The following is a 16,445-nucleotide window of genomic DNA, read 5'->3' as shown; positions in this document are numbered from 1 at the left end:
TTCCCTTTTATTATGAACCCAATAAGCATAAAGATGCTATCAAAAATGATGTCAATTTAATAGACCTGCAGACACCTAAAGACTTTTAACTTTGTTTTGCTTAATTCCTCCTGTATTTAACATGGTTTTCCTCAGTTCAATGAATACCAGGAAAAATCTGTAAACATGAAGAAGAAGCCAGAGGTGAGAGTGTTTTTAAATTTAGAAAAAAAGTTGCTTCTAAAGTTCTCTTTTTTAATGTTTTTTATTGTAAAAATACTGTACAGAGGGGTTACAGTTACATGAGTAAGGTAATGAGTACATTTCTCATTGAGCATTTTTTCCTCCTCCTTTGTTTTTCCCCTACCATCCCTTCCTTCCCCATCTCCCCAACTACTCCCTTCCCCCAAAGTTGTAAAGTCCGTTTTCAACATAGTGTCATGTACATCTCATGGTTACAATGGGTCAACCTGTATATATGACCATATAAAATGATGTTAAGCAAAATTAACCCCAAGATAGGGACACAATTTTTTTCTTTCTTGCTATTGTTTTTAACGTATTTATAATGTACTATGTGTTTTTTTTGTTTCATTGGTATGTTCCTTCCCCACAGTATAACCCCTGTTTTCACTGAACTTGATTCTGGTGTCCTGCATCTTGTATATATATTTTTCTAATTTGGGGAGGGGAAGGGAAATAACAAAATACTTCTAAATTTGTTGACTTGTTAACTTCAAATATATTTTGTATGGTTTTCTATCTATATATAATGAAGAGAAATAAATAAAAATGAAAAACAAAGATTGAAATGTGTACCTTTCTTTTTACTCAAGACATATCTATAGGAGTTCTTCTCTCAACTTAGCATTAGTTAAGTTCCAATTACTTAAGATAAACAAAAGAAGAATAAACCTAATCCTCACTTGCCTTTGTATGCTCATAGATCATAGGTCAATTTTTGCACCAAATAAATTAATACATTAAGTAGGCATGAGGTGTTTTATATGCTTTATGAAATAAGCATCTTGGAAAAGATGCTTAGAGTCACCACTAAGTTTGTCTCAATGAAAGCCCCAGGAAGCAAATATAGCATGCTTTAATATTATTGCTTGTTAGCATTTTCTATCATAAAATTCAGTCTATGAATCTTATTTATGCCTATCTTTAGAATAGGTAACTGTGGAACAGAGCTAGGGTACCATTGGAGTCTTCTACTCCTTACAGTGGGAGATTTTCATCTTACAGGCACTGAGGGATGACTTCACAATGTCATGGCTACCATACCTGGTGTGGAATATTTTGCATAAGCAATATAAATGTAATCACAATTCTATAGTACACAACATATCACATGAACATAGAAAATACTTTAAGAAATGGGCCTAAAATATGTACTTATGTAAGCATTGTAACAGGTAAATGAATCCTCTATAAGATTGTTCCTTAATAGCAAAATGCTGAAATAAGGATACAGGTTGACTCATTGTAACAATGAGATGTACAAGACACTATGTTAAAAACGAACTTACAACTTTGCGGGGAGGGGGGAGAGGGAAGAATTGGGGAGGTTGGGAGGAAATGCATAGTAGGGGAAAAACAAAGGAGGGAGTAACAATGCTTGATAGGAAATGGACTCATTACCTTGATCATGAACTGTAACCCCTCTGTACGGTATCTTTACAATAAAAAACATACTATTTTTAAAAAAAAGACTGTTCCTTAAAATGTTTGTAAAGAAAAATGATAAACTTAGGTGAATTTTTATACAATGGCCATCAATTTTGAAAATTTTAATTTTTACATATTCACTTAAAAATCAATTCATATTACTAATGTGAGAGTATATCAGAGGAAGATTTTGTTAGCATTCAAGGAGATTCGTTTTTTTGACATCTCCATATTTCCTTACCTTGTTCCCTGATCAGAACATTCTCTTCCATCACTCTCCTGCCTTCTCCTCCCCTCTTGCACACAATTTCACAAGTTTCATTCATTCATCTGTTTTCACGAATGTGTATAAACTACTTTGAGCACGTTCATATTCCATTCATCTTTTATTCTCCTCCTACCACTCTCCCCACAAACCTGTTTTACATACCTACTATTCATTTTAGTTTTTAAGTATATGTTGTTTAAAGAGACTCTCCTTGTTGTATTTCACACAGACATCTATTCTATTTATATAGTAAAATCCTATTAGTTTCTCTTTCATCTTTATATCTGCCCTCTATTATTCAAATATCAGTGAGTTTCCTAATACTGTCCAGATACATAGTTCTAGCTAGAGAGCAGCCTCTTCTTGCTCTCCCTTTAAGTCCCTTCTTGAGTTCATTTGCCCAAATGAATGATTGAGTTATCTTATGTTAGTTTAATATTTTGGGCACCCTGAATAGCCTAGTAATTAATCCCTTGACAGATTTTTTTTCTAATCTCTAGACTCTCTGTTCTCTTTCTTGACCATTTCCTTTGCTGTACAGAAACTATAGAAAATATAAGAAGATAGAAATAACTCCTGAATTTTATCAGCTCACACTGAAATAAGGTTAGATCTCAACATAAAAAAAATTAAAAACAAAACAAAATAAAATGCATGGAAACTGAACAACTATTGGTGAATGATTAACAGATCACTGAAAAAAATTCCAAAGTTCCTAGAATTTAATGAAAATGAGAACATAACCTGCAAGAACTGGAGAAACAGCTACAGTAATGCTAGGAAAAAAAGTTTATAGCTCTGATCATCTACATCAGCAACAAATGAACAAACACAGCCCAGAAACATCTTCAAAAGTACCTGATGAAGCATCTCAATTAGCAAATGGAAAGAATTAAAGATTAGTGCAAGAAATCAATGAAATAGAGATTTAATCAAACACAGACAAAGAAATAAAAAGTTGGTTCTTTGAAAAGATAGATAAGCCCTTCATTAATTTCACTAAAAGGACCAGAAATAGGAACCAAATAAAAAATTAGAGATTAGTAGTGATATATTACAATGAATAACAATCCAGAAGATCATGAAGGAACAATCTGAAAACATATTCAAATAAATTGTGAAACCTAGAAGAAATGAGTATATTTCTAGATACATTTGACTTACCTAAGAGGCTATAAACCATTTAAATAGACCTATAAGGAGCAACAAAATTAAAGCAGTAATAGTCTCTCAACAAAGAAAAACCCAAGAACTAACAGGTGTGCTACCAAATTCTACCAGACATTTAAAGAACTGATATCCATACTCCAAATTATAAATGGAAGGAATTATAAATGGAAAGAACATTATCAAATTTATACTATGAAACTACTATTATCACATATTCCAAAAACAGTAAAAAATACAACAAAGGAAGAAAATTATAGGCCAAGCTGATAAACATAGATGACAGAGAAGCCAAAAATATTCCGTAAAATATTTTCTCGTCGGATTGTATCAGGGTACATTTATGAGTAATGTTCATTGGAAATGTATATATTGGTTATCATATGCAAACACACAAAACAATTGTTTTGTACTTGACATTAACTTACTGTGCACTTATCCGTAGTTCTGTGCTCTGCACAGTAGCATATTAAATTGATTTGGCATTGAAAGGTTATAAATATATTGTCAATATTCATACTACACATTGTGACTGTTCAACTAATAACTTGAAACTGTAAAATTAAATGTAAAATCTAAATGTAAAATAGTTATAGAAAGCAACGTAATAAATGTGTTCCAAAAAATGATCTCAAAAAGGTATGAATTTGAGCCAGGCACCAGTGGCTCACATCTGTAATCCTAGCTACTCAGGAGGCTGATATCTTAGGATCGAGGTTCAAAGCCAGCTCAGGCAGAAACATCCGTGAGATTCTTATTTCAAATTAACCACCAGAAAACCGGAAGTCGCACTGTGGATCAAGTGGTACAGTGCTTGCCTCAAGCTGAAGAGCTGAGGGACAGAACCGAGGCCCAGAGATCAAGCCCCCTCACTGACAAAATGATATGAATTTATGTTTTAAAAAATTGTTGCTATCAGCATTGGTTAATATTGTGGATTTGGCTTAAGCTTATCATGTGAATTTTCTAAATAGCAAAATCTCTAAAGAGGAAAAAAATTGACAAGTCAATCTCTTGCCTGAGTTCCAATGAAGAAATATCATGATAAGTAGAATGGATCATTTGGCTTTCAAGCCAAATCTCTGACTTTAATATTTTCTGTGTATCAAAGTAATTTATTCTACATATAGAATACAAACAGCTTAAGGAAAATAAAATATTGTGTGCATGTGTGTGCATGTGCATTTGTGTGTGTACACATGAACATATGTTCATCCATATTAATAACACAAATTTACTTTGGTTTTGCAATTCACTCAGAAATCTAAAAGCTTTGCTCTGTAAACTAAACATAGAGCTATGATATCTTGAAATTTCTTTCTAGTTTTTCATTTTCTACTTGGTCCAAAATAGGTGATCTAATTTTAATGGGTCAATTGTGTCATTTATAAAAATAGGTGATAATATTGGGCCCCCTCAGAGATCCATTGTGAGAAATAGCTAATTAGCAATTGTATTTGAGCTTAGAATATACAGTATTTAATATAGCTAATCAGCTGGCAAGTTAAGTTTCTTCATTTATAGTTAAACACTCTCCTTTTCAGTGAACAGTTTATAGTAGTTCATACAATCTTAATTTAAAGTCATTTTCTATTACCAGTTATTTCAAAATCAGCCACTGCTGGCTCACCCCTGAATTCCTAGCTATTCAGGAGGCTAAGATCTGAGTATCACAGTTCAAAGCCTTCTTGGGCAGAAAATTCCATGAAACTCTAGTCTCTAATTAATCAATCAATTAATCAATCAATTGAGCTGTGGCTCAAGAGGTAGAACATTAGCTTTGGGCACAAAAAATCAGTAACATTGTCCAACCCCTGAGTTCAAGCCCGAAGAGTCACACACACACACACACACAATATATATATATATATATATATATATGATTTCATGTTCTTCAAATCAGTCTGAGATTAGTACTGGCATATTGCCAGGGTCCAATAAATTTAAAGGGACTCTAGAGTGACAGACATTTTTTGGGAAAAGGGAGAGAAATCATTTTGCTCAAATTCAATTTCTTTGTCTCCACATTGAAAAAAACATTAACTTAAGAGAACATTAGAGTTGGCTTAATGTATCATAAATTGTAATGGATGAGGCTCAGAAGCTACCTGTGCAGTGTGGCAATACATCTTAAAAGATGGGAATGAATCTCAGCCTCTCTTCTGGAAAATCAGTTTGGAAACATTGCAATATAACCATAGTCTTATTTAATACTAAATATTTGATGCAGACTTGGTCCATATTCTTTTTTGGTACTTTTTTTTTTTTTGGTAGGACATGGATCCTGAACTCTGGGCCTGGACGTTGTCCCTCAGCTCATTAGCTGAACGCCAGCACTCTACCACTTGAGCCACTGCACCACTTCCAGGTTTTTCTGCTTATGTGGTGCTGAGGAATATGAACCCAGGAACTCACGCGTGCAAGGCAAGCGCTCGACCACTGAACCTCTTCCCAGCCCCATAATACATTATTTCTGAAATTACTCTAAATTCACTTAGCCTTTCTATTTTGAACTACTCTAAATTCACTTAGCCTTTCAATTTTGAGATATTTAAAGTGGCTCTGTGAATGGACTAAACCCAGGTGTAAAGCAGAGGCCAGAAGTTGCAAAAACCGGGTAGGGTTTGCTGTTGACTTTCCAGATCTGTGCCTATGCATGCCAGTCATAAAGTAGTTCTTGAGTTTAGGCTCCAGAAAGAAACACTAGAGTAAGTTTAAAGATTGGGACATCCATAAGAAGACTATGAGATTGTATCTTTTCTGCAACTGTAGACTAAATATATAAAATACGTTACTTTGTTAGTAAAATTTACAGAAAATAGTAGTCAACCATGAAATAAAATTTATGTGTGCTGAAGACATAGCCCAGTGGGAGTCCAGCTGCCAAACAAGCATGGGATCCTGAGTTCAAACTCTAGTACTTCCAAAGAATAAATAAATGAATAACGTAAACTTTATGAAGAGAACAAAGATGACAAAGGTGTTTTTAATTTTAATGTGAAAGGTTAATTTTTGAAACAAATATAAGTTGCCAATTTTTTATTTTATGTTATTTATTTTTTGTCAGTCAGGAGGCTTGAACTCTTTGCCTGGGTGCTTTCCCTGCGCTCTTCAGCTCAAGGTGAACATTCTACCACTTGTGCCACAGCACCCCTTCTGGTTTTCTAGTTGTTTATTGGAGATAAGAATCTCACTAAGTTTCCTACCCAGGCTGGCTTTGAACTGTGATACTCGGATCTCAGTCTCCTGAGTAGCTAGGATTACAGGCGTGAGCCCCCAGCATCCTGCAAGTTGCCAGGTTTTTACTTATACCATGATCCCATTTCAGAAAATAATGATCATTGATTACCAATCTAAGTTGACAAATTAGTAAATAGACTATTCAAATACTGCACTTTATAATCTCAATGGACTATCCAAATACTACACTTTATAATCTCAATAGAATAGAAATATGAAAAAAACCTAATCTGCTGCTAAGAAAAATGGATCTAGAAATCATTAATAGAGAAATCTGGTAAGTATTAATTTCCTATCCATTTATCTTCTGATAAAGATAATAAAATATTTTCATGAGAAATAAAGTGTTTTCCACTCTTATCAAGTGCCATTGAATAAGCATAGGATTCAAATTACATTTGCAATGACTTAAAAAATAGTGGATTATTTTTCATCTAATCAGTCCCCTTATAATAAGGTACTTGCCTGCCCAGGAATTCTGTGAAAGGTTAGAGAGTAGGACTATCCCTTTGCATTGCCAAATCCTAACCATGTTTCCTTGTTATAATTTTCCCTCAACACAGTTGAATTCAACTGAAATTGACATTTTGAAGCACTAACTTTACTGATGCCAGTTGTTTCCATTCAGTCTGGGATGCTGATGATTTTGTCTTGGATTTTGTTTTGGTCTTGTGTTCTGTGGTCATTTGAGGGAAATGGAATAGAAATATTAGAATAGACTGATGGCTTTGGGGGATTCAAGGGTTCTGTTATGGGAAAAACAAGATACTATTGTATGGATGTGAGAGAAGAAGTGGATTCTGAATAAAACACAGAAATCCTCACTCTAGCATGGCAACTGAGTATTTGTGTGCCATGTAATGTACCAACAACATCAGTTTTCAAGCACACAGTTGGTAGAGACTGCATTTCAGGATAGACATTTTCTTCACCTCTTTCAGAACTCAGTGTGTAGTCATTTCTGATGAAGGAGTGAAGAAGAAAGACAATTGACATTTCACAACACTTTCTTAATTGAAAATATTATTTGACAAAATCTGTTTCAGAAGAAGGCCAATAAGGTTTATATTACGACAAAGCAAAACAAATCAAGTATGATGGTTGACTACATGAGCTAAAGTTTACTGAGTTAAAGGTCACTTTTCTGCAGGATTTTCTAAGAGCTTTGAATATATTGCCATACACATTGTATTTTCCTAAAGTGGCTCATTGTATTTATCACAATGTTCTTTATTAAGGAACATCTTTCAGAATAAGGACCTCAAAGAATAGGTAAGGAAAACCTTGACATTAACTGAGGAAATTATTTGAAATTAACTTTCTTGAGTTCTTTGAATAGAACTGATATTTCTATTATAAACAAAAATAATCAACTAGATAAAACTCTAATGGAAATAAAATTTCTGATTAAACATGTCCAAGACTAGGTGAATAATCTTGACTTTTTAATTCAAGAAAGATCTAATGGTATACTGAAGTTATTAAACTCATCTCATTTCAGAAATATCTAATGAGTCTATTTCCAGTAAAAGCAGCATATTATTTTCTTCACAACTTACCATCAATTTTTTAAAATAAATTAAAGTATTAGTTTCTAATCTTAGGAGTGGACATTTTGTAATATAAAAAAAGAATTACTTAGGAATTAACTATATTACCTTCTGTACACTCAAGTACTACAATGAGTATGACTATTTCACTTTCTGTGAAAAGAAAAATCTATATTAGAAATGTACACTATGAAAAACATAAAATATTTATGCTAGAAGTATAAAAGTCTTAAAGATCCAACAAGATTTATAGGAATAGGAAGGTAATATTTTCTTTTTGTTTTTTGACTTTTGTTGTTTCTATCTTTTATACTATTTTCATTGGCATTTTATATGATCATCCTATTTTCTAAATTTCCAGTTGCTAGTCAATGGGCTGAATGGAAGTTCCTTAGTAATGTAACAACAAAAACAAAAACAAAAACATTTCACTCCTTCCCAGAACTAGTTTAATATAGCACCCATGATAATTTGAATGCAGGTGAAGATGCTAAAAGACAGGTAGGCTTCTATTTAATTATGAAGTGTCAAGGCTCTATTTATTTCTTTTATTTTCTCAACCTTAATTACCTCAGTTATTCAGACTGTTTAAGGAAAATGTAGTTGAACTTTAATTGTCATTTTAACATCCTGGCTAGAATCTTAAGTCACACTTAAATTTAAAATATTTCTCTCTTGCTTGTATATGCATGTGGTGTGTGTGTGTGTGTTTCTGCCAGTATTAGAAATACTTTCTTTGCCAGGTGGTGTGGCTCATGCCTATAATCCTAGCTACTCAGGAGGCTGAGATCTGAGGATCACCGTTCAAAGCCAGCCCAGGCAGGAAAGTCCATGAAACTCATATCTCCAATAAATACCAGAAAACCGGAAGTGGCGCTGCAGCTCAAGTGGTAGGTGCTAGCCTTGAGCTGAAGAGCTGAGGGACAGCACTCAGGACCAGAGTTCAAGCCCTACGACCACCAAAAAAATAAAAAAGAAGAAAGAAAAGAAAGAAAAATGTTCTTTTTCACAGGAGGTACTCTACTATTTGAGCTATGTTTCTAGATCTTTACTGATGAACTGAAGAAAAGAATATCTTGGATTTGTTTGCCTAGGCTAAGATCCTCATATATCTGCCTTTGAGTAGTTATGATTACAGGTTGACTACTGGAATGAAGTTCACAACACTTCTTGTTACTCTGGTATTTCCTCTAAACATTTATGACACATTGCTTGACAAAATGCTGAGACACTATTGTATCCAGTGATTCCTCATGGCTCTTTGGGACACCACATGTGGTTTCTCTATGCTAACTAAAGACTCAAAAATTAATTATGACCTTTTAACCAAAACAGAAAGATCTTTTCTACATTTGCATGTTTATGTGATTTTATATTTTGCACCTTGTATCCTTTTATATGAGTCATTCTCTCTTTCTTCTTAAATATCTCTATTTCTAAGATGGGCAAAATGTGAAACAACATTAGTTAAAATAAATGAGTGGATTTTGCCTATGTGTATCACAGTTGTCATGACCTTTCAGATCATTCATGCTCTCACAGTGTTTTTGTAAAGTAATGCTTATTGAGAAAACATTTTGCAAAATTAGTTGGCATAGTTGTAGACACCATAGATTTCCCATAATGTAATATTATAACATTTTCTTTTCCAGGTATAAAGAAAATGAAGTGGTTGGGGTTCATTTTATTGTTAATTTCTTTTGTTTTTTGAGATGACAAATATTATAATCATATCTATTTATATTCCAGTTTATTTATTATTTAAGTGTGTTAAATAACTTGCATGTATTATTTTATGACATTAAATAACAAATAACCTGGATACATTAAATAACTAAATATAAAATGTCTGAATTTTAAAGGACTTATTAATAATTATAAATCTTAGTTTCTATGATTGATGAAAACCATGTTAACATTCCTCTAAGCCTGTTTAATGTTAGATAAGCTTGCTTAATGTTAGATAAGTTTCCTTCTGACCACAGGCCATTCATCACTGTATTACTTTAGGAAATTTAAAAATTTAGAAAAACAATAAATTATATTTTGTGCCCTTGGAAAATAAACCATCTACAACTCAGCAATTGTTTTTTTTCCCTAAACCTAAGAACCATTCCTTTGCTATATAATCATCTGTCTCAGAGTTAGTGCCCCTATCTCCCAGATCTCTGTGGAGAGTAGAAGTCTTACTTTTAAAGAGAAAAGAGAGAATTAGAAAAAAAACATACAGGATTCATCACATTGACCATTCTCCACTTATTCTTTCATTATCTCACCCAGCATCTAAATCATTATCTCACCCAGCATCTAAAAATCCTCTGCTTTTGTGTCATTAAAACTGAGTTCCACCTCTCTTCCCAAATGTAATAGTACTGTATAATGTCATGTTTGCCATTTTAAACAAGTAGCCAGTGTAATTTTATTCTTATGGTACTAAATTTAGTATTGTGCATTAGCAAAAGTATTAAGGATCAGTTTAAGAAGCCCAATATGACACAGTTTCAAAGGTCAAAGAAAATGCTGTTGGTTATAACACACATAAACATACATGTACATGCACACACATATATACACATGAACATGTATGCACATATACACACATGAACATGTACATACACATACACATTCATATATACACATGAAGATGTATGTGTACATACACATATATACTACAGCACATTGTTCAAATATACATATTTTGTGATTATATAAGTATTTGTGAGGTAGAGGTTAATTTAATCTTTTTCTAAATTTGTGCTTTCCAAAGTGGTAAGTTCTATTTAATATTTAATATCTATTTGCCCTAGAGTTTCAGAGAAAATGCCATAGGACAAAGATACAATTTGTTGTCTACCAACATTTGGAATTATTGCCAAAATAAAGTATAAAGTAGCTCTAAATTACACAAACCTAATATTTAATATTCATGTTAGAGACAAATATCTATCATTTCACTTTTATAAACAAGTGTTAAAAAGTAAACTTGCCTTATTCTAGAAGTCTTTAAAGCAGATTTTAGAAATACATATTTCAAGGCTTCATTTCTCCTTTTAGTGTGAATTATTATGGCAAAGAAAATGCAGTCTAATGATGGTGATGATACATTTTTAAATATTCTATAACCTGCTAATAAGGCAAGAAATCAACTGTAGACAAAGAAGACAATACTAATTTCATAAGTCACAATAGTGGTGAGTTCAATACACTCCAGATCTTCAAATCAACACCAAACCAACCAAACCAACAGTTCCTCGTTCAGAAATCTGAGAGGAAATTACCTTCTGAATTGGTCTAAAGGAGATATGAAGTGAGCAACATTTTAAACCTATTTTAAGCATTTCATCATTTTGGCTATATCAATTTAACTCACCAGACTAGTTCTTAATCTGTCCTTTTAGAAGATCCAATTACATCAATTTTACAACAAAATCAAGTATTATCCAGACATAGTTACTCAGACTTTGTTCAAGGATAGCCCCAGAGATGATGTTTGTGTAAGACAAAAGTGAATGCAAGTTCATATGCTATGAAGATGAGCTAGAAAGACTGTGGTTGATAATGGTGGTAGTAGTCATATCTGGTTGGGGTTGTTACAGATATGGTATTTTGAGGCATGCATGGAAATATTAACCATAAAAATGACACACCAAGAAATAAAATTCCTACCGCTTTAGTAATGAGGAAAATCCAAACAAGGCAAATCCAAACAAATAAACTAAGTGAAACTATAGACTAAATTACATATTTGTGTAGAGACAAGACAAGAGATCTATATGGTATTTAAACCCAATATAAACATGACTTTAAAAAATAAAAGCTGCGAACACATTCTAAAAACACATGCTCCCATGTTTAATAAGTTACTTACATTACTTATAAGGTTGTTCAATATAAATCAATTAAGGCACATCTACCAGCAGCAGTCACTTTTGTGTTGGAAGAGTTGATATGAACTTATTTTTAACAGAATGATTACATAGTAAGTTCAGAAATTCATTAATCCATGATAGTTAAAATTTAAAGTAGTTGGAGCTGGGAAGGTGGCTCAGTGGTAGAGCGCTTGCCTTGGATGCATGAGGCCCTGGGTTTGATTCCTCAGCAGCACATAAGCAGAAAAAGTCAGAAGTGGTGCTGTGGCTCAAGTGGTAGAGCGCTAGGCTTGAGCTGAAGAGTTGAGGGACAGTGCCCAAGCCCAGAGTTCTGGCCCCATGACCAGCAAAAAATAAAAATAAAAAATAAATAAATATGAAAAAAATTAAAGCAGTGGGTACCCAAGTGTGGTCCAGCTGTCTCAGGCCTCTCCTGGTAACATGCTGTACAAGGTATTAAGAATGTTACCTTGTGAAGATCTAAAAATAACTAGTATGTTACTACTTTGGTTTCAAGAAATTAACAGTCTATCAGACATTTTTCTAATTGCTAATAAGATTAACAGTGAAGAGCAAGTATTCCCCAATTGGACTTTCTGGATTATAATATTTCTCAGTAATATGGCCTCACTATACTAGTTCTGTAAAGACTTGGTCTCCCAAAGCTATAAAATGACATTAATGATAAAACATAAATCGGATCCAATAAAACAATGCTTGATAAGAAATGTACTCATTATCTTGCCCCTGTAATTGTAACCCCTCTGTATAGTATTTTCACAATTAAAAAAATTATTTATGTGTTGCTAATACAATACAGAATGAATAGTAAAAGGCCTCTTGTTTTCCATGGTTTTCAGCATTTGCAACATGTCTTTTTCTGTTCTTGGCAAGGGTATAAAGAACATAGAATTTAGATTTTTTTTTCTGCTTGGGCTGGCTTCAAACTGCAATCCTCAGATCAGATTATAGGCATACTACCAGTGCCCAGCAAGAGCTAAAATTTAAGGGCATTTTTAAAAAAGTATTGCTATTGGTACCTCAGAAAGCTAAATATAGATCTTCCCTACAACCCAGCCATACCAGTCCTAGACATCTACCCTGAGCAACAGCAATCAGGATACAAGGACACCTGCACCTCTATGTTCACTGAAGCACAGTTCACAATAGCCAACATATGGAAACAACCCAGATGCCCCACTACAGATGAATGGATCCAAAACTTGTAGTACCTATATACAATGGACTATTACGCAGCCATTAGAAAGGACAAAATAATGGCATTCGCAGGGAAATGGAGGGAAATAGAAAAAAATCATTTTGAGTGAGGCAAGCCAAGAGCAAAGTGACAAACAGCACATGGTCTCCCTGAGATGTGAATGTTAAATACAAAATGTAAACAATTAATGTTTAACAAAAATGTTAAATATGAAAAACTAAACAAGACTGGAGAAACAAAGGACTTCCACTCATCTGGTCGTATCATTACTAAATGACCCCATGCTGCTGGCCACATTGCACACATCTGAGGGAAACTAGGAGGAGGACACAGAATCAGAGGGAAACAGGAAAACATAGAACAGAGGGGCTCATCAGCTGCACTGGACATTGATGAAAACCAACTAAGCAACTCAAGGGCAGTGATGGGAGGGAGGGAATGAGAGGGAAGAACAGCTAACACTAAGCAAAAGGAAAGAAATGCACATACCACCCGATGTGGAAGAAATAGTTGTATTGTCAAAGCTCATAGAATTCACAAACTTTATAGACCACAATAATGACAATTTGCCTCATGAAGGTCAGAATGTGTTTGTGAATTTAACTAAGTATCACTCTCACACAATACTGTGAATTTGTGAAATATATGCAATCACTTAATCACATTAAAGTGATTTTAAAAATAAAAATATAAAAATTGCTACTATACTGGTGATATACAGAGGGGTAACATTTACATGCATCAGGTAATAAGTGCATTTCCTTTAGTACAGTGTCATCGGTTCCCTCATTCTCTCCCATTCCCTCTCTCCTGTCTCCTCCATGAGTTGTATAGTTGGCTTTCATCAATGTCCAGTGCACTCCACTGTAGCACTTTTTCACCCTTTGTCCTTGGATTCTTTACCTTATATACCATGTGGTCACATGCGTATCTGTGGAAGGATTGGTATAGAACTAATAGATTTTTAAAGATAAAAATGAGTGTACTTCACTCAGTCTTGCATACAAATTTATCAGATCCATGGAAGGGAAAGGGAATCACAGAAGCAACAGGACAAAGAACTAATGCAAATTTGATATTCACTGGACACTACGGTGGAAATGAACTTTAAGACTTGGGGGCGATGGGGGTAGGGAGAGGTAAGTGGGAGAAAATGAGGGATGGGGTTACAATAATTTTTAAAATGAGTATTAATGAGTATTATCTTACTTATGTAAGTATAAGTCCCCTGCTCATCACCTTCTGAATAAAAATTATGAAATGAGTGTACTGTGTGGTCTGAGTAAAATATTGAAGAAAAACAAATTATTATAGGAGACCATAACACATCGATACCTCCTAATGATATGGGATCAAAAGAGAGCACACCCTATCAGGTGTGGAAAAGAAGTTCTTACTAAACAAACAATTGCTTCTAATTTAGTTTACACTAACTGGAAAATATCCTTGTATGCCCACAAAACTTATTTCCATATGATTTCAAACATTTGCTTCCACTTGTTCTTGTCTGTTGAGGATACAAGGTTGGTCTTGTTTCTAAGCCTGACCTCTTAAAATGGGTTGGGAACTCATCGCTAACTCTGAGTGGAACACCACCAATTTTTTCCCTCTGATCTTTAATTTCTCCCCTACAACAAAGTCTGCATGTATCAAACATGTATCTATAACTTCTTGTTAATGAAAACAAAACTAAGCAACAAAAAGAAGTAAGGAAATAGAAGGCTTTCCCTCAACTTCTTCTTTTTTATTTATTGTATTAGAATCAATGAATTGTACAAGGAGATTTCATTTTGACATGTCCATGTATGCATTTATTATACCTGGGTAATACTTCCTCCCTCTGCCTCCCCCACTACTTCCCTTCCTCCTGTCTAAACCTAATATACCTTAACTTTTTTATCCTCTGGAGCTACTTCTTATTCTCTTCTCCATCAAAACATTAATAACATACTCTCTACCCTTTCCTCAAGGTTTTGATTCTTACCAATAATGGATTTTCATCTTTAGGACTATTGAAGACATATTCCAAATAGCCTATTTCAACATTTGACATATTTGTTATGTACAATTTATCATTACTTTTATTTATAGCTCCCAGACTGACTTTATTTCTACTTCCTGCAGGCTGAAAAATGTGCTACAGTTGTGTCCTCTACACTCACACAACTTTTTTTTTTTGGTCATGGGGCTTGAACTTGGTGCCTGGACTCTGTTACTGAGCTCTTTTTCCACTCAAAGTTAACACTTTGAGCCACAATGCCACTTCAGCTATTCTGGTAGTTAGTTGGAGTTAAGAGTCTAATGGATTTTTCTGTCTGGGTTGGCTTGGAACCCAAAAAATAGGAGAATATGTAGATGAAAATGTATGTGAATAATATCCCATAAACAAATTGAGAGATACACAATCTAAATGATCAAAATAAAAGTAACCAATATAGTTAATTACATTCTCTATTCTAATTTTATTTCAGTTACTGATAAAAGGAGAATAATTATAGCACTGAAAAACTTAGTTCACCTACTAAATATCCGAGTAGATCAGCACAGAATTATGTTTTTACCTATTCCTTCATTTTGAATATTATTTGTGTTAAATGGTGACACAAATGTTGAAATCATTTATATAAGTCTTATATAAAAATGAACCCACATCTAATATTTGATAAGGGAGCTAAAAATATGGGCTTGAAGAAAAATAGCCTCTTCAACAAATAGTACTAGGAAAATGTCCTATCCATATTCAGAAAACTGAAGGTACACCCTTCTATATCATATTGTACCAGCATCGATACAAAATAGATCAAAGACCTCCCTCAATGTAAGACCACAAACCATGAAACTATTACAGGAAGTGGTAGTGGACATATTAGAGCTCTTGAATACAGGTCGAAACATTCTAAGTAAAGATCCAGAAATACACAGCAAACCAGAGAAAGACTTGATACCTGGGATTGCATCAAACTTAAAAGTATCAAACTTAAAATGTCAAAAGTCATAGCTAACAAGCTAAATAGGAAGCACAAAGAATGGGAGAAAATTTATATCAGTTATACATCAGCCAAGGGCCAAATATCCAAGTCATATTTAAAACTCAACAAGTTAAATTCTTAAACCCCATGGAAAGAACAACTTAATTAATAATTAAGGTAATGACCTAAATAGCTTTATAGAAGTAGAGGTGAGCAATAAATACATGAAGAAATGTTCATTTCTCACCATCAAGGAAATGAAAATAAAAACAACCCTGAAATCCCTCCTCATCCAGGTTAGAAAGCAAAAACAATTGCTGGTGAAGATGTGGCCAAATGGGAACTCTAATATGATGTTGGTGGGAATGTGAGCCTGCTCAATCACTTTGGACAACAATATGAAGATTCCTCAAAAGAAGAAATAGAACTACTCTATGACCCAGCATTTTACCTGTAGGTATTTATCTAATAGAGCACACAAATAAGGACACCTTAAACTACCAGTTCAACCAT

General features: G+C 33.7%; 1 protein-coding gene across 2 annotated transcripts in view; it reads right to left on the bottom strand.

The window, feature by feature from the left end:
• Window positions 1–16,445, bottom strand: part of Mdga2 (MAM domain containing glycosylphosphatidylinositol anchor 2) — a 715,797-nt gene that overhangs the window by 160,099 nt on the left and 539,253 nt on the right. The window lies entirely within an intron of this gene.

Source organism: Dipodomys ordii, unplaced genomic scaffold, assembly GCF_000151885.1.
Source record: "Dipodomys ordii isolate 6190 unplaced genomic scaffold, Dord_2.0 Scaffold16, whole genome shotgun sequence".
Classification (NCBI taxonomy): domain Eukaryota; kingdom Metazoa; phylum Chordata; class Mammalia; order Rodentia; family Heteromyidae; genus Dipodomys; species Dipodomys ordii.
This window is presented reverse-complemented; position numbering and strand designations above follow the sequence as displayed.